The sequence below is a fragment of the Numida meleagris genome, chromosome 5 (genome assembly GCF_002078875.1).
Source record: "Numida meleagris isolate 19003 breed g44 Domestic line chromosome 5, NumMel1.0, whole genome shotgun sequence".
Classification (NCBI taxonomy): Eukaryota; Metazoa; Chordata; class Aves; order Galliformes; family Numididae; genus Numida; species Numida meleagris.
In genome coordinates, this window is record NC_034413.1 from 37,966,624 (window position 1) to 37,986,080 (window position 19,457).

A 19,457-nucleotide genomic window follows, 5' to 3' on the forward strand; every position below is an offset into this window, starting at 1 on the left:
GACAATAACATGTTTCTTGTAAACTCGTATGGGCAATGAAGGTATCACTTGTGGGAGGACACCAACTCCTGCAAACAGTTTTCCCAAAAATAAGCAACAGGATTCTAAACGTTCCTCAGTTTCCACAGCAATGTGGAGATAGGGTAAGTATGGCTGTATGAGAGGGATTACAAATTCACAAATGACTCAAAACTAGTTTAATCCAGTGCAGTCCAGTGGCCAGCCCAATATATTTTACCGCTGGTATCTCAGAATAGAGACTTATCTTCCAAAGAGGGACAAACAGAAAATCCCTGTGCAAGCAGCCAGCTCAGATTACTGCCATGGGAGCTATTTCCTGCATGTCACCAATGCTATTGCTGAGCACCGAGCTCTGTCCCAGAATAGCACTGAAGTTGCACGGGAGAAAGGAAGAAGTCCCTTGCTCGTGTTGCAGTGTCAGACACCTGTAGCACGGTCTGCTGATAGCAGGAATGTGCCTTTCTCTTTTCTCTTCTGCTCCTGGAGTGGGATGCAGCAGGAGGGCAGGGGCAGCGCGTAGGTTGTATTCCAGCGTAGGAAATGGGTGGTAGCCAGACTTCACCCCAATACTTCAACATTGTCACTGATTGTAGAGTTCATGCTCTTGAAAACATGAGAACATGTTTTCAGAACATACAAAGCAGACTGCTTGCATGTTTCTGGCCTAGTTTTACAGATATGTTAGAAATGGAGACCTTGGAGCATTGAGGCATTTCATGATCAGAGGTATGAGTTTCTTCTGATACTGTCTGTATGACCATTAGTGTTTCTGTACCTAGTTTAATAAGGCTGTGTCCTGTTAAATTCATTCATGTGTGCAAAGGCCATTCTTGCTTTCATCTGTTCTTGCTCTCTTGCATCTATTATGGAGACCATTCTCAGCCCTGGGCTGCACCAGTGCTGCTCCATGTTTGTGGCAGGGCTGCGGCACCTGCAGCAGTGACACACTGAGATAAATCCAGTGCAAAGTGAAATCAATTGACTCTTTCCATTGACTTTAGATGAGACCTTTCATCATTAGGCTATTATATTTTGAGTTTCATAAATTGTTTTACATTTCCCCTGAGAAAAGAGTGATTCGAAAGAAGAATGTCTTTATACAATATCACATCCTTCAGTGATCTGCTCCCTGAAAATTGTGTTATTATCATCTGAATTGAGAAAGGTGAAGATTTCCCCAAAAGAAAGGTTTCTGTTTATGTACCTATGCACACTTTGAGTGATGGATAATGCTTCAATTAAAAAAATTACGTACGTGTTAAAAGCATACTTATGATTCACATGTAGTATTCTCCGTTTTCTGTATATATTCTTCCTGAAAGGCATAGATGTATGAAATATGAAGGCTGTAATTAAAAATAAAGTAGTATCCAGAAAAGATGTACACTGAAATTCCTGAAGCTAGACTGCCTGTGTCCCAGGGCTTTTTGTGCATGCGCTGCCTCACTGTGCTTCCTGCAGTATTGGGCAGGACCATGCTTTTAAACTCGTGGTTCACGAAGGCCTTCTAACTTCTGATCACAGGAAGGGAAGCAGTTATTTCAGACTTCTTGGGAAGGTATTTTAAATAGTCCTTCAGCATGCAGTTCCATCATATTTAATGTAAAGAGCAAGAAGAGCAGAGAAGACTGCGTACTGGCTTCAGATGCAGGCTCACATTGCTCACCCGGCAAGCTGGCAGATTGGGTTTAACTGTTTGGCCAAGCAGCAACGCATGGGTCTGGCAGGAATTCCGGGATTGTGGGGCTGGGCAGCGCTTCCTTTTGGTTCCCAACCCTGCGGATGTCCTTGTGTGTGTGAGCACGCACTGTGCGCATCCCACCATGCATGTGAGCCTGGTACTTGACACCAAGCTCGGAAGTAGGGCTGTGCAGCACCGTGACTGGTGTCACTTAGAGAATCCTTTAGATTCCTGGGGGTAGAGTTGTGTAAGACTGTACAATCACTTTAATTCCAATAGGAGAGGGGCTTATTTAACAGATGAAAGTGACCGTGCTCTGCTTTGATGGTATCCCCTTCCCACTGTAAGTGGTGCAAGCACTGTGTGCACAGCCCTTGGTCAGGGTGCTGCCTTTGCTAATGTATCCAGATGAGTGCAAGGTACAGTGGGCTCGAAACACAAGGAGCTTCTCCTACATTCCCTTACGTTTACAGACACATTAAGTGTGAATGGTGAAGCGCTGCAGCAAGTATGGCTGCAGCCTTGTAATGAGCTGGGGATGTGGTTGTTGACTTAGGTGCTGGGACTGTCCTTTGGGCACAGGCTCAGGGTTAGGTGGGGTGAGAATCTCCTGCAGGAATCTCACATGGAGATGTTTTTGAGCCATTCTTCCCTGTGTAAGATCTGCTAAATAACTGCCTTTTTGATCTAGGAGTAGCACTTAGAATTTGCTGCTGGCCAGGGAAAGGTTAAGCCTTCCTATGGGGCTATTTTTAAATGTGATAACAACTGTCCTTGCTGTTTGTAATCTGTTCAGAAATAGATACCTCTTAACAAGAGCGCTAAGCAAAGAGAAGGGCCTTTTTCAGGAATTCCCACTCTTGAGTTGGGCGCTTGCTCTCAGCCCAAGGACACCTGTGGCTGCTGGTGCTGGGCTGGTGACCCTGGCCCTGCCGGAGCTGCAGACACAGAGCAACACCTAATGGAGCATGGGCTGAGCCGCAGGGACTGCAGGCACAGAGCTGCGTGCATGCAAACCTGGTGCTGCAGTGAGGTCAGGGAGACTGCTCCCCAGGGCAGCTGGAATGAGCCTGTATGCCTGCATCTACGTTGACTCCCCTGTGTGCATCTTGCAGGCTGAATTTGTGTCTGCATGCTATCACTGGTGACACAGTAAGCTCAGACACTTATCAGGCCGTCCGAGTGCGAACAGCAGTTCTGTACTTCATTGGCAGGTCCTGCACAGTTCAAACTGGCCAAGCCACATGCATTGTGTGAGGGAGAAGGAAAAGTCTCCACAACTAACGCTTCCCACCTTTCAGACCTATTTCAGAGGTGTTCATCCTAGTGAATTACTGTCTTCATCTATTCCAAAAGCAGTTTTGGAAAGGAGCCGTGCCACCAACAGAGATCATACTCCTATGAGTATGATCTAGAGATCATACTCCTTTTCCTTATACGAGTTCATTTTGTAGTGCTCTCCTTTCCCCTTTGCAGGCTGGAAAGCCCCATTGTACTTTCTGAGAATAGGATCAGGATAGGTTAAGGTGTTCCTTGTCACCTGTTTCCTCTCCCCTTGCTAGTTTGCAGGGACAGGATTCAGCTATGCCCTTTGCACAGTTCAAACTGTGGTGTTCACAGATGCTGCATGAAGTTAAGGGACCCTTCTGCGGACCCAGGAACAATATAAACCTGAATACTGGAGGCTCTCTACTCCACTAAATCCAATGAACATTTTGTTTTATTTGTGCAGGATTGAGCCTTTAAGGTGTTTTCCTCAAACATAGTAAGCTGGCAAGTTAGTATTTTAAAATAGAATAGAAAGCAACTTGATGTATGCAAGGCTGCCAGTTTCCACAGGCACAACTAGCATACAGGCAAGAAGTAGTACTTTTAGCAGGAATTGAAAATGTGTTTTTCTCTGCCAGGGACTGAAGATTATAGTTGGCTGTGATTTCTGCATCTGATAGTTCTGAGCTGTGAAGGGAACAGTTCATTCTCAGCCTGCTCTGATATGTGAGAAACCTGGGATCTGGGTTTAGAATATCTCTGACAGCTTCATGTGCAACACCAAAGTCGCAACAGCTTGAGAGCAGCTCAGCAGATACAGCAGGACCTGAATTACACGGATCATGGTATACGGCTAGCATAGATGCCCTGATCTTAGCAGGGAGTCAAGGATGTCACTTAGCAAAAACTGGTCTTGGTCAACTTAAGAAACAGGTATACAATAGAAAATGGTCAGCTAGTTTTTGGCAACTTTTTTTTTTTTTTTTTTTTTTTAAATTTTGCATGTCAGTATTCATCTCAGAGTTTCTTAATATGACTAGAAACAAATGGAAAGACTGACTTTCCAGTTAACTGGCCTTCAAAACAAAGTACTTTCTTTACTAATAAGATATCTACAACTTAATATTCCTCTGGATCGAGACAATTTTTAAGAAAACCTGGTCTTAGTTTCCCTCTTCTGTTGAAGGCAGAGATTTAAATCCCTGCTTCATGGGCGTGTAATGACGATACAAGTCACTGGCTGTGTGATGAAAAAGTAAAGCAAAAGAGAAATGGAGAGGAAGTAGTTACAAATTCCAGTCCTGTTATTAGGTACTTTTCTCACATTTACTGTTTTATAATTTAATAAATTATATGGGGAGAGAGGAAAGCTGAGGGGAGGAGGAGAATGTCACCATAGCAAAGGAGACACAATTTTACCACTCCTCTTGTCGCTGTAATGTGTTATTTCCCCATGCAGGGTATGTGTCTGTGCCTAGAGTCTATGCAGGGAGGTGAGACTGGGCTGAAGCTTGAGAGACAGCCCTTTCTCCATCTTGCCCTGCATCTGGGGAACAGGACGAGTGGTTTTTCCGTCTTGCTTTCCTGCACTTTCCCCTGCTGCTATAGTCACACATACGGCAAAGAGAAAGGATGTGCACAGTGGGTTCACTGGGTTTTCCTACTGTACACATTAGCAGATTTAGCCAATTTGGTGTTGAGGGAGTTGTGCTAGTTTAAAAAGGTGTGCTTGGTTGCCAGAAGTTAGGCAGAAACAACATGCTTACTTGTATTGGCTGGAGAAACTGCTTCCAAATAACTCGGGGTAAATTGCTTTTGACAACCATACATAATTCAATTTCCATTTATAATGATGAATAGACACTTTAGAGGTGATCTGCTGTCCCTCAGCTGGGATAGATGAAGTATTGATCCTTGGCTGAGGAAACGTCCTCATTCTGGAGTGCTGCAGGCTCATTCAGTGGCTGTCTGATGGACAAACCAAGTGTTGTTCCCATTGGAAGTTACGATACATTCAGCTTACACAAGAAAGTTTTAGCCAAGTATGAGAATTGTTTGAGATGAAAAATTGGTACCCCAAAGCTGTTGACTGTTATAGGGAGTTCGATTGGGTGCTCTGCACTGGCTGCAGCTGAAGAGCTGGAAAGGAGGAGAGAAGAAAGTTGGGACGAAGAAATTACTTTTGTTAGGTCAATATGCTGCACTATTAGTTTTTAATTAGGCCATGTCAGTGAGTCTGCCTGTGTTGCACTGATCACGTATTCTAAGATCATCCAGAATATGCTAATGCAAGACTTCTAGTATCCTTTTAAGGATACATTTAGCATATTAAAAACACATTCTGAGCATTAGCAAGTCATACTGTACTGATGTTTCATTCTCAGCCAGACCTGGAGTTTACTTAGGCCATGGTATGCTCTGTGTCCTGTAAATTACTGCTATGCATATTTTTTAAATTGAAAGCAGGTCATTGCTTTCCTTACTAATTAAGACTGGAAGCTTATTCCGTTATGTCCATCTATGTTAATGTGCTACTCAGTAAAATCACTATTCTAACCTGATTTATTCAGATCATACAAATGCTTCTTACCTGCTCTGAGGTCTTTTCCATCAAGGCAGTAACAAAGTGGTTATAATACAGTGAGTTTATCATTTAACCACTGTTAATTACAGTCTTCAGAGAAATCAAGGCTGAGGGGAATGGTCCCTGGCCACTGGTTGTGGAGCCAAGCATTCAGAGTTACAGCAGGCTGGGAAACCCCCTTCATTCCTCCTCCTTCGCCGAAGGCCGGTAAAAGTTTCCCCTCCTTGCTGAGTGAGTGGCACAGAATCATAGAATCACAGAATGGTTTGGGTTGGAAGGGACAATTAAAGGTCATCCAGCTCCCCTGCAATGAACAGGGACACCTACAGCTAGATCAGTTGCTTAAAGCCGGGTGAAGCATTCCCCTAAGGCTTTATGATTCCTTAATTCATTGCATAGTGTTAGCATGTTTCCTAACACACCTGCTCCTGGAAGAGTACCTATCCTGGAGCTGATTGCAAGAGCTGGTTTTAAAAATAATGGACAAAGAGCAGGTACAAGGTTTTGTTATTCACTGACTTCAGACAAAATAAGCAGGTGGTGCATTTAGTTTTCTTTGTTTTTCCCATGGAGTTAGGAAATCAATGGGAAGAGGTGCAGAAAAAAAACATTTCTCCTGTTAGAGAAATAAGCAGAGACTTTTGCCACCCCGTTGTGGTGTTTGCTGTGCGATGATGACAGACAATCACCGAGCCCCGAGCATTTCTGCTTCTAGCACCCATACTGTTTCCCTTCAGCTCTCTCACACTTTGGGACCCTAATGACCATCTGCCATTTCTTCTCTGCGGGAAATGCTTCAGGCCTCCTTCTTTGAGAATGTGTTGAACCTGGTTCCTTCCCTTCCTATTTCTGCAATGTGTGCGAGATATTGTGCTGCAGGGTTACTTGCACACCTTGCTTGTTCACTCCTGTGAAGGAGTGTTTCAAGAGCCAGCTCAGAGCAGGACACTAACAACTCCAGGCATTTTAGAGAATTAAGTGATTTCAAAATTAACATAGAAATTTGCATAAATTACTGTGTAATTGCTCCAATATTTTTTCAGGCTCTCTAAGGTAATGTTTTTAAGGCATGTTACATAGTAAAAGTGGGCTGTAACAAATTAACATTCATGTAGGATTTTCTAATCAGCTCAGTGTTGGTGTCATACTAGCTGGATTTTACTTCACTGAAGTCACTGATGAAAGTCCAACTACATCCCCACTATAAATCCCACCTCTATAGCGTGGGGATGCTCAGATCTCACAGGACTCACCTTCCAGCCACATACATCCACATGGCAGGTGGTCAACTAACATCCTTTTCAGTAGAGGGAAGAACAACTGGCATCCTGAAGGTCAAAGCTAAAGTAAGTACATTCCATGATGTTTTGCTCTCTTTACTCTGAAAGAGGCCTGTATTTCTCTCTCTAGTGTAGATACAAGCACCTGCACAGTGATTGCAATGGAGAAAAGAAAGGCACTTCTTGCTGTGTTTGTACTTTTCAGGCGTGGCAGTTCCTGTGAGAACATATTAGAGGTTGTAGGAGCGTGAGGCTTTTTCTTTGTCGTGACCCTTCAGCTCCTTTCTGTCCTAATGAGTCCTGCTCAGTAGTAATCTCCCTTTGCAATCATGGTCATTTGGGTCAGTCCCTTAAATACCATCCTGCAGATTATGGCAGCAGTATTAGAAAAATAATTATTGTATCTTTAGCTTCTTATGGCAGTGAAGTAGCTGGAAACGGGGAGGATTTACTTGCTGGCCCCAGTGAGTCTTTCAGGGTGTGAAAAGAGACTTGCAGAGATTTGCCTCTAGGACCAGGCCTATAGATTCCTATGTTATTTGCAGATTTTATTTCAAATGCTGAAAGACTTGAATTACCATGTGACCCCAACATTTTCAAGGATCATCACGTTTTGAAGCCTGACAAGAGTATTTGATTATGTAGTTAGGTCTCCTGAATAAGCAGTCCAGAAAATGTCCTGAGATCGGCGTGTACTGGAAATTGCCCGAATTTTGCTTGTTGTGTCCAGGATATTTGTCTGCTAGAGTGAAGAGCCCTTTTTTAACTAAATGTCTGTTCCGCATGTTGGTATGTAGAGACTGTGGTAAAGTCAGTGCTTAGCCCTAGTTGAGAAAAGTAGATGGAGTTCCAGAAGCTTTCAAATCATTATGGTTCACTTCTGAACCTTATCCAGTCCACCTTTATTCCAATTTGGTCACCAAAAATGGGCACAGAGCTCCAAGGTCCCGTTGGGGCCAAGCAGAGCACCTACTCATTAGCTGTTACAGCCTAAGCCCTTAGTGGAGAACTTGCCTTTGGCTCCTGTGTGAGGGACTTGGTCATGCTGAGAGAGTCTGGCTTCCTGCAGCCACTTTTGTGCATGGGACCCTGTTTCTTCATGCTTTGACACCTTTGACTATACTGGAATTATTTACTGAGCAATCTGACATGTTTTAGCATGTGGCAGACTGGTGGTTGACCAGGGGTTCAGCACTGTGCAGCCACATTGTCACTGTGCTCTTTGGGTTGAGCAAAAATTTAACGTAATATTGTCAGAAGAACAAAGAATTACTTGGTGGTGTATCTCTTTGCACTTCTTGGTGCCACTTCTTTAATTTGTTTGGCTCTCTTCTTTATTTTTTTTTTTCTAACTCAATTAATGCATTTTGAGCGATGTAAAAAAAGTTCCTGTATGCAAATTTGTTTTGGAACTGATTTTGCTTTGCATGAGAAGAGTTATTGGAGATAATCAAAGTCATGCTAAGTATTAGAGAAGATTACAGCAATTATTTATTTCATCTGTCAGTTTGTTGTTCTAGCTGCCTCTATTTAAATCTGTACAGTTTCAAACTGGGTTCACCATTCTGTCACTAAAGTTTCAGCTTTTTTAGTGAACCATCAAAGAATCACGTATTGACTTTCTTTCCGTCTTGGCAGAAGAAGTGCTTACCTTTAGCTTTCTCTGTGTATAACAAATGTACTTCATTTTTCCTTTGCTAAGCTTAAATAGAGTACCTCTTGGTAGGGACTACTGTGTGCTAAATTTGTTCCAGACTGAAACAGAGAACACTTCCAACAGGAAAGAAATTGTAAGAGAGATCCATATCTGTGTATGTACTTCCCTTTTCCTATTCTATTTCCTTTTCCTCCCTCTTCTTCTGTTTCTCTTGAGAAACAGAATTAAAGCAGGCATGAATTAATCTCAGAGTTACACGTTTATCTGTGTTTCAGTAGCACTTTATATAAAATAAAATTCTTACACACCCAGGTGCATGCACACACAGAACATGTATTGTTTCTATATACCTAAAACCAATCCTGTTTAGCAGAAATTGAAGTGTGAAACACATTTTATTGCTTATTTTCTCACAAAAGGAGTACTCTTTAGAACCATAGAATCACCAAGGTTGGGAAAGACCTCCAAGATCATCTAGTCCAACTGTCCATCTACCACCATATTTCCCCACTAAACCGTGTCCCTCAGTACAACATCTACAGGTTTCTTGAACACCTCCAGGGTCGGTGACTCACCCACCTCACTTAGCAGCCCATTCCAGAGGCTGACCACTTTTTCAGAGAGGAATTTTTTCCTAACATCCAACCTGAACCTCCCCTGGTGCACCTTGAGATCATTCCCTCTTGTCCTTCTCACTGCAAGAGAAGAGGCTGAGTCCCACCTCACCAAAACCTCCATTCATGGAGTTGTAGAGAGCTATAAGGTCACCCCTGAGCCTCTTTCTGAACAACCCCAGCCTCCTCAGCCGCTCCCCACAAGACTTGTGCTCCAGACCATCACAGCTTCCTTGCCCTACTCTGGACACGCTCCAGGGCCTTGATGTCTTTCTTGTAGTGAGAGTCCCAACACCGACCCAGTACTCAAGGTGTGGCCTCACCATGGCTGAGTACAGAGGGACAACCTGTACTTGGACGATCCATCTTTGATGGAGCTGAAAAAGTAAAATGTGAAAATATTCATAGAAGAGACGGAGTAATAATACAAAGTAAGTAGTTTGTGTGAGATAAGATTTTGTTTATCGCTGAAGGAGGGAGCAGTGTTGGGGAGGAAACTCAGGAAAATCTACAAGTAAATGGGAACTTGTTAAAGTGATTCCTTACATACTTGGATTCAACCCTGTGAGGATCTGTCTTTCATAAAGACGGTTCTTACATTCTGTAGTCTAAAGCCCGCCTGAAGGAGCAAATTCAATAGGCATGATTCAATAGAATGGAGTAGAAATGATTCAGTAGGCATGCCATGGCATGTAGTACTGCCACTTCTTGTATATGTTTTTAAAGAAGCAGTAATTACCATTCTTATTTGTGCTGTAGTGCTTTGTGTAGCTCTTGCTCATTATCTGGTCAGTTGCCATGTTCTTTCTGTCCAGAGACCTCAGAAATGTTACTTGCTTTGTTGCAGTCAGGTTATTCATAAATCTGATACCAGCTACCAGCAGAATTTATATTCTAATCTTAGGAGAAATAGGATTTAGGTCATTTATCAATTTAATCTTTCTCTTTGTGCCTGAAAGAATTAGTGCTTTGAGCAGCACTGAGCTGACAGGGAGGCTTGCGTATCAGTGGGGTGGCAACATTGTCAGCATTTTGGGCCAGGGAAGTTTTGCTCAAGTCCTCCCAGCAAACCCCCATCAATTTACATGGGCATTCCCATTCTTCTTCCAAACAGAACAGGGGAAGTGGGGGAAAGCTGGAGAAGTATCTACGATGACAAGACATATCAGCAAAAGACGTCATAACTATCAAAGCTTCAGTTTATATAATTCTTTGAATTAAAACTAATGCTTGAGAAGGTTTAACACCAAGGTAATTAAAGTTGTTTTGTAGTTTGGTCACTTTGCCTGCTATCTTGCTGATATGGGTGGTATTTTATTAATGATCTCTCAGGGGAAAACTGCTGTAGCTGGGAAATTAATGAAATATTAATAACAACCAAAGTGATACTCATGGTTCCGCTTTGGAAAAACCTGACCTGAATGTGCTCTTCACTTACAGTGCTCCGCAAGCAGAGAAGTCAGGGCAGAGCCCATGTGCCCCACACTGGCAGAAGCATGCCACACACAGGGCCCCAGGGAGGGGCTGTTTGGGCTCAGCAAGTACGAATTCATAGGTAACACAGGGTCAGCTGTGGGCAGCGGAGCACGATGTGCAAACCTGCTGAGCCAAAAATGGACCTGAAAGAGCATGCCCAGCAAGAATAAACCTACATGAACAAAATCTCCTTAGGGGGTCTGGGGAAAAAGAGAAAAGGGAGAGAACTGTAAACAGGATTTGAAGAGCTGGAACTGCCAGAGAAACCCATCTTGGTCCTGAGAGGACACAGGTCCATAAGTTCACAAACTTCCCCTTGAAGCGCATCGCTCAATTTTCTGGGAACTCGAGCAATCGTACAATTAGGCAAATATTCATTTATTGTTCTGCTCCCCTTCCTTTTACATTCCTGGGCTCTGCCTTCTCTGTCTGCTGTTTTAGTATTTTCCATCTTCTGAAAATTTGTGGAAGCTGTTATGCATAAAAATACTACAGCTGAGGATGCCCTAGACTGCAGTTCAGCATGGGGTCAGTTGCAACTGTAGGATTTGGAAGGTGCAAAGGTAGTTTTTGCAGTGCCTGGATATGGTCTATCACTGCAGAGGATCTGTCCCCCAGTTCTGTGCAGGCGAACAGTTGCTGTTTCACAAGAAGTGCCAAATCTCTGTCTCATAGGCATGTTTATCACGTTCCTTCTTTGACCTTGGACTCACTTCAGGTGAAAACAGTGTCTTGGAGTTCATTTGCCCCGGTCATGACAAATAAACTCAAGTTTCCCGGGGACTTCACTAAGCTTGAGACAAACATATAATACAGTAACAGTTCCAACAGCCCAAACGGGGCTCATGAAACCTCTCAGTTAATTTTTTTCTAGGCCTCTGGCAAAGCAGGAATGTTTCCGAGTCATTCAGCCTTATTAGCTCTGTGAGCGTGTAGCTCCACGTATGTAAAACACAAACTGTTTAAAAATAACCACATTCAGAGGATGGCCCAGATTTTTGAAGAATAACGAGTCATTTCCAATTCCTCTGAACCCTTCTCCTCTTTTACTGAGGATGCAGCATTTTCTTAGTTTAGAAGCTTTTTGATCATTTAGGAAATTAACATTGCAGAGGTTCTGGAGAGATGTATTCATCAAGGAAACCAATTCAGGTAACAAAAAGGTGCGATTGTTAGCTGTCACTACCTTTACAGGGAAAAAAAGACCCTGCAAGTTGATCAGTCCTCTCTAGCTGCTGACTCTCAGATACCGCTTCCCACCCCCTTCTCCCTGCCTACCCCTTCCCAGGAGCCATGTGACCAACACCACCACAAAGATGCCCTCTTACCATGTGGTGGTATGCAACAGGACAGGTGACAGCAGTCGTTACAGGGCCATCTTGGGTTCCCTCATGGCAAAATGGGGCTTCCAGCTGGCCATAGAATCATAGAATGGCCTGGGTTGAAAAGGACCTCAAAGATCATCTAGTCTCAACCCGCCTGCTGAGTGCAGGGTTGCCAACCACTAGACCAGGCTGCCCAGAGCCACGCCCAGCCTGGTCTTGAACACCTTCAGGGAGTGGAGCATCCACACGCTCCCTGGGCAGCCTGTTCCAGTGGGTCACCACCCTCTGCATGAAAAACTTCCTCCTAATATCTAACCTACATCTCCCCTGTCTCAGCTTAAAACCATTCCCCCTTGTCCTATCGCTATCCAGCCTCACAAACAATCATTCCTCCTCCTGTTTATACTCTCCCTTCAAGTACTGGAAGGCCATACTCCTGGGGACAGCAGCCTGGTGAAAGGAGAGGTCAGACAGGGAATGAATATGCAAGTTGTGGAGAATTTTCCCATGATGAGCTGTATATATAGGAATAATATGAAAGGAGTCATGCGGCTTAAAAGGTTTTCCTTGGAAGATCTGGGTTCAGACTTTATTTCTGACTTCGATAAGTTATCTCTACTGTCATCACCTTGTTTCTCCATAAGATAAAATGGTGGTATTCTTCTTTTGCTTTTGCTTCTGCTTTTCTTTTCCCTTTGTTGGCTTAAGTTTGGGAACAAAGTCTGTCTTAGCTTCAGGGTTCTTACAGTGGCTGAAGCCTTACGTGGCTGTGAAACCCAGGAATAACCACAAGGGTGAGTTGTTGAGTTTTACCCGATTTGGAATATGAAGTCACAAGACAAAGGGCGTTTTAACAATAAGTACATTTGTGCAGGTCTTAGCACATGCACCTATTAGCATAGTCAATGATCGAAGCTGCTGCAAAATAAGTCAGTGCCAATACTGCCTCTTCTGTATCTTACACCCAAGTGCACACATCAGTGTTATTGACTGCTGATGTGGAAATGTTCTTTCAAACTAGGCATTCATAATTAAACTGAGATCAAATAGCCAGCCTTTACACCAGTGCTAATGATGTGGAATATCTTCCTTTTCTTGTATTATTTTTTCATGTTTGTGTGTGTGCGTGTGTATTTTTGCAGCAAGCTGGAAATGATATTTTTAGTCAAGAGGACTAATTAATAATTCATTCATGAATAATGATGAAAGTAGCTGATTAAAATGTATGTCTAGCTTCAAAAGGAATAATCTTTAGAAGTTTTAAGTGTTTATAAAGTCCATCTCACCCCCCTTCCTCCCTTTTCTCTTTCCAGCCTCTGTGCAACAGCTGTTGTTATTCCCATTCGTAGGTGTCAGGTAGGGTTGTTAGGGATTGTGATGCAGAGCGATGAAGGAGGTGGGCAGCACCCGCTGGCTGAGCTTGGCTGGTGACAGTGCAGAAGTCAGAAGTGGCTCTAAATGGATGTGCACGCAGAGCTCCCTCAACTGAAAGGCTCAGCTGGAAACTCCCTAAAGATGGCAGAGCTGTCCTGCTCACGTGTTCAGGTATCTTGGCACAACCCAAGGAGAAAAACTAAAGAGAAGAGGGGTCAAAGTCTTTTGTGAATGGAGTGTGTGTAAAACCACCTGCAGGGGCAGATTTGTCATGGTACATTTTCGCAAAAATCATTAGCTTGTCATGACAAAATGGAAAAAGTAATAAAGCAACAGTAAAAGCAAGTTAAATTCTAAGCCTGTAGGATCAGCTTGTCTAAAATAAATGGCACTTTTTAGGGGTCAGCTCTTACCATCTCCAGTGCTGTGTGACCATTGCCCTTTTCCTTTTAGCTTAGCCCTTTTCCAGGCCTCAACATTTCTGCAGTATTTTGTAGCTGACATGTTAAGGAACACTCATTATTACCCTTTCCCCTTTAAATGATCTTTTTTTTTTTCATCCTGATGATGTTGCGGTGACAGTACATGAAATTAGAGTTAATTCCACAGATCTGGTCCTTTCTGCTGCCCTGGGCTTATAGGCTCTGTTTGGAATTAAGGCAAAAAAAAAGTTCCAACATGTTTTTAGGCAAAAGAGCACTTGCTTGCTAGCTTGCTCAGTCCTCTTCCATTGTATCATGTCTTTCTGAACTGGAAGTCCTTATTTTTGTTGGTGCATATATGCTTATTACTCACTGTGAAACAAAGTCGCATTACATGCACAGTTGGCAATGTTCAACTCCTAATAAGTCATCTGTGTTTGCATTGTGAACTAAATGACCTGAAAAATTGTAGGTTAAAATGGAAGGGAAGTGGGGAGGGGGGAACAGTAGAAAAAAAGAGAGGTTCAGGAATGCATTTAGAACTGAAAAATCTTAATTTTCCAGACCATCTGAAACTGGAAAGGCACTGAATGTGTAGGACTAGGTATTCATCCAGTGTAAATCAACATGGTTCGCTGATCATAGGGGAGCTATGCAAATGCATATGTGCTGAGGATGCAGCAAAGGAAGGATAGGAGAGCTGTTCATCTCAACAGCTGGGCCAGGCTCTCCCAGGTCAGCAGTGAGCAGCTCAGTCTCTGTGCTGGTGCCTATGTCTCTAGGGCCTGTACAGCCAGACAGTCCTGTTAGCTCATGTCGTGGGCTGGCTGCTGACGTGGGCCACAAGATACACTTGCTCTTGTTTATTAATTGACATTTATTTTACATATTAGAAAAATGCCACTGGTGAGAAAGCACCAAGCAGGTGGTGTGGTACAATGGCAGAGTTTTTAACAAAATCCCAAGCCCACAAACATTTAGATGCACAAAATCTGCTAGTTTCTTTTGAAAACAAACACGTTTCTCTGTTCTTTTGCTAGCATATGCCCCGGAGGTGAAGTTCCAGGGTGTAGTCTTGCATGCAGCAGTTCCACATCCCTTGAAATTCAATTGCAATACTCCCCATCACTGCTGAAGGATCAAATGCTTCTCCTGCATTCCTGTATTTAGATCTTCAGGTACATGACATTTCTCACATGCTTTGCACTGTGTGAGTGATTTGAAAGGCTGGGTGGTATTTGAAAGTACTGTACGGTCCCAAAGAGTGTGGATTTTTAAAAAAGCTTTAGGAAGATCTTGGAAACAATAAAAATTTTTATGCTGGCCTGTGGGGTTTTGGTAGCTAATGTAAAGCAGTTTTCTGTGAAGGAGTGACCTTTTCCTTGTGGCTCCACTGTTCTCTGGTGGCTGTTCTCATAACACAGAGGCAAGGCCAAGTCTTCACCTTCAAACTGAGGTGACAGGGTCCAAAAACTGATTTAGAGTGATTTTGCTGTTTGGATTCTGGACCTTCAAGTTCTGTAACAAACCCTTAACTGATGAAAACAGCACTTCATTAGAAGCAGTAGACTAATGTTTGACATCTGTATTAAGTTGCTTTTTCTCCTCCTACCTTAATCATTTTCATTCTTTCCTTTCAGATACTGGGCCTGGCTTCAATCCTAGGCAGCCTCCTGCCCCTTCCCTTCTCCTGAAGCCAACTACTTTTAGCCCCGTTAGCCATTTTTTTTCTGTAAGCACAGGAATGCAGTGGTTTTTAACACAGGTTTGCTTTGGCTTTAGCACCTCCTGCCCTGTCAGCTAGGCATGTTAGCTTTCATTTTCATCTCTTTTCTTGGTCTCTCTAATGAAATAGTCTTGGTTGTTGTAACAGTCCAGTGATCAGGTGTGGTTTTGATACTGTCAGTCCATCTGCTTTCTTAGTTAAACCTGTAGTCTGCAATATATTGCATTTTCTCTTACTGTGAGAAATAAAGCTTTTGGGGCCATACTGAAAGAAAGCATGCCACTGTCTTACAATATTTAAAGCAGAACTGAAGCATGCTATACATCAAATCAGCTTTTGCATTTCTCCTTCAATCACACTGACAGATTTTTCTGTTATTACCTTGGATCAGTTTTCCCATCCTTCTCAACATTGCTACTTTTTGATTTCCCAGCTTTGCTTCTCTTGAAGCTCATGACTACCAAACTTCCTTTCTGTTCAGTGGTGATCCTAAGGTGGCTATAATCTGGAAAATACTGCTATTGCTTGCCAATAGTTCAATTGTTAATATTCAGTAGTGACTCGTCATGCAAAGTTTATATTGTCCTGAACAACCACAGCTTTAGTAGGTTCCAAAGCACCAGAGGTTTCTTTTGAGAAAATAAAAATTTATGGTATTTACTGTCAATAAACTTTAATTGTATCAGCAAGGGGGCAGAAAAAGCATAAAATTGCAGACTGAGACTATGAGAAGCTTACAGGAGAGAAAGTCTGGTTAATTATTTATCTGAGAAGGGTAGGATGATGTGGAATCCACAGATAACAATAATTGGGGTGACTCATTCTGCGTTTGCTTTTTAACGCTTAAAAAGAGCAATCTTTTTTTTTAAATGGGAAATGTAACACAAATAAACTGCGTCTGTTAATTTAATGTAAAAGAAAACAAAAAACAATGAGCTCGACTCTTTCTCTCAAGGAAAACACCAGGTTAATTCCTCCACTCGAGATTTAGTGGGCATCCTTCTGGTCTCTCTTGGGTCATATGGATACCAGAGCATTCCCCGGCAGTCTTGGTAAGACCTGCGCCTGGTTGCTGTGAAGCAGTCAGCAGTGTGCCAGGTGAGCAGGTGGTAATTTGGGTAACTGAAGAAAAAAGTGTGATGCTTGTGAAACCAGGGAGAAGATGGGAAGAGACAGAATGCTTTTGTCTGCAATAAATCTCCCATCCTTTGATTCTTATTATCACATGAGGCTTTTGAGAAGACTGTGACATACAGCAACAGTTGGTGGCTCCACGTTTACAGGAGTGGGAATCCAAACTGTTTTTTGACAAACCCTTAGGAAGGCTGCCAGAAGCCTTCTGGCATACGCTAGCAACCAGCTTATGATTCTGCACAAATACACAAACTCCTGACAGAGGTTAAATGTACCACATTGTCAACTGTATTCTGTTTTATCATATGACAAGAGATGTTGTGATGAATTAGTAGTTCACTTAAGAGTAGTTTGAAAACACTGCAAACTTGACAGATGGCAAAAAGATAGCTTAGAAATGTTGTATTATTCTTACTGTGTTTTAATTTTTCACAACTTTACTCGTTCCATATTGAAAACAAAAGGAGCAGTGGATTTATCAAATACAGAGCTTTTCACATAGGGAGTTCTTACCTTCATTCCCATACTAGAAACCACAATGCTGTTTTTCCAGAGCAGTTCAGAAGAGTCTCAGGCTCTTTCTGGGACTCCTCATCTACTTCTACAAGTGCTGCTCTTCATATCAGAGGCAGAAAAGGAGAGCAGAGAGTTCAGCCCCCACAGTTACCAGTTTCAAGCAAAGTCTCATCCTTTGTCCTCTCAATCACAGATAAAAGAAAAAAACAAAACAGCAGGGGAAAAACAATAATTCTTTCAGTAGAATGTTTGCAACCCAAAGCGTGTGTGTGTTGTGGCTGGGGAGAGAATGTTTAAGACTAAATTTCAGGAAAGTGGTGTTTGCTCTTATTTTGCTCCCTATACGCTGGGTGGATGGTAACACGCCTTGCAGCATGTTGCCGTACCTCTTGCTGCAGTTGTTTAGCAGATGTGGTTTTCTCAGACCCAACTGGTCTACGCCAACTGCCTCTGAACTCTTTGTTCATGGGTGTGAGCCAGTGAAGACTCCTGGCAGTTTCCCATTCTCAAAGCTAACAGTTTCCGTAAGCTATGTCACCATGCCTATCACATTGCATTTTGAGATCTGTCATTCATCTTTCCCTTGCTCTTTGCACTTACCCTTGGTTTTGCCAAAGGAAATATTTTCTTTTCGTCCATCTGCGTCGGCTTTTGCTCTCTTTGCCTCCCTTACTTAGTTCTTTCCTTTTTTCCACCATATGAGGCAATGCTAGTAGTCCTTTCCATGTAAAAAAATAAATCCTAAAAAGGAAAAAAAAAGCATTTTTTTGGCACTTTTTGTCATGCGGACTTATTCCTCAAGACAAACGTAGTTTATCCAGTAAGGAAGAAGGTAACTTTATTTTACACTGTGACTTACAAGCTGCTGTGGGATGATGGAACAAGCAGTTTTCAGATACGGTAAAATCATCAGTGCAGAAAACCAAGATTGTTAAATGTTCCAGAAGAGATAGCTTTTCCAAGCCCTGACCTGCAGACTAGTAAATAACCAGTCCTTCTGTGACAAGGGATTGTTCTGTTGAAGAAACGACTACAGCACCCTGTGTTGCCCTGAAGGGACACAGGGTCACAGAGATGTCACCAGACCCTGTGCTGGGGACTGTGAGCATCCTAGCTCTGATTAAGATGTCCTGCATAATTTGAACTGCAGCTGCTAGCCAAGAGGCCAAAGCAAATGAAAGCTGCAGCCCAGGTGAGAGTTTCCCAATCTGCAGAGCTGGTATCTCAGAGGCATCGCGACACACAGAGCCCCTCAGGCTCAGCCCTCTGCACCCCAAGTGCGGTGAGTCGAAGCATGGCTGGAGTGCAGAGGTCTGCAAAGAAATGCTGGGTGCTGCAGGGCGCTGGGTGAGGAGTGCCAGCAGCAAGAATAGCTTCCCCTTCTCTTTCTGTTCTGGCTTATGGGGGTTATGTGCTTTTGGGAGGAGAGCGGCTTCCTCTTTTTCTGCCCGGTGTTTTGACAAGAGAGAGTTAATCAGACTTGACTCCTCTGGAGGGGATCTGCTTACATTGCTAACTGCAAGGTAGCTGAAGTTATGTCTGCAGTCTTTCACAGGTCAGTATGAGTTTGCTTTGCTCATGCCTACAGCTGACTCTGAGCTGTCTCTCTTCAGTAACGCCATGCTGAGCAGTGCGTCAGAATATATTAGCCCAGGTCTAGCCCTGTACTGCTTGTAAGAGACTTGTAACATGGGTATTGCTGGCTCATCTCTATCAGAGTAGTACCTACTCAGAAAGGTACTGAAACTACCTCTAAGTGAACCAGCTGAGCTGTCGAGCGTAGCCAAGCTGTTGCAGCACAGTAAATTATCCCATCAGAAGTGCCTGTGTGCACGACAGCTATTCCTTCGTGCCCAGCCCGGGGAGGCACGGGTGGACCACACAGTCTTCGCTGATGTTAGGCAATGGTTTGAGAATTAGCATTCTGTCTGTGCCATGCTGCTCCCTGCAGATGGGTGAGACAGGCATTTTCGTGGGGTTTTGGTTGATAGTGTTGCTGCTGACCCACGTGCAGTGCCCTTCTGTGCCTGTATGCCTTTGCTCACCTCTCCTCGCCATTCCCTGTGCGTGCAGGAATCAGGTCCTTTTGCGATGCAGAGGAGCTGATTTTATGCTGTTATTGATAATAAACAACATTACAACACAGCAACAAATTGATTTTTTAAAATCATTTCATCTTTTTCTCTTATTATCAAATGGGATTATTCTGTCTCTTAACCTTTAAAGCTATGATACTAATTTGCTTTATTGCTTAAAAACGGACATGAATTTCCCTGAGGCTCATTCAGAAATCACTTGCTTTGTTATCAAAGGCTCAACAATTCAATGAAGACATCTGTATGTTGATTGGGTTTTTTTTTTGTCCTAAAGCTATTCTA

General features: G+C 43.1%; 1 protein-coding gene across 5 annotated transcripts in view; it reads left to right on the forward strand.

The window, feature by feature from the left end:
- ERBB4 (erb-b2 receptor tyrosine kinase 4) overlaps positions 1–19,457 on the forward strand; it is a 538,439-nt gene that overhangs the window by 286,560 nt on the left and 232,422 nt on the right. The window contains exon 2 of one of the 5 annotated variants that reach the window (XM_021398692.1): positions 14,744–14,881. The exons of the other annotated variants lie outside the window; for them this stretch is intronic. The gene's annotated coding sequence lies outside the window, so the exon portion shown is untranslated. The remainder of the gene's footprint in view (positions 1–14,743; positions 14,882–19,457) is intronic. 5 annotated transcript variants of the gene reach the window in all.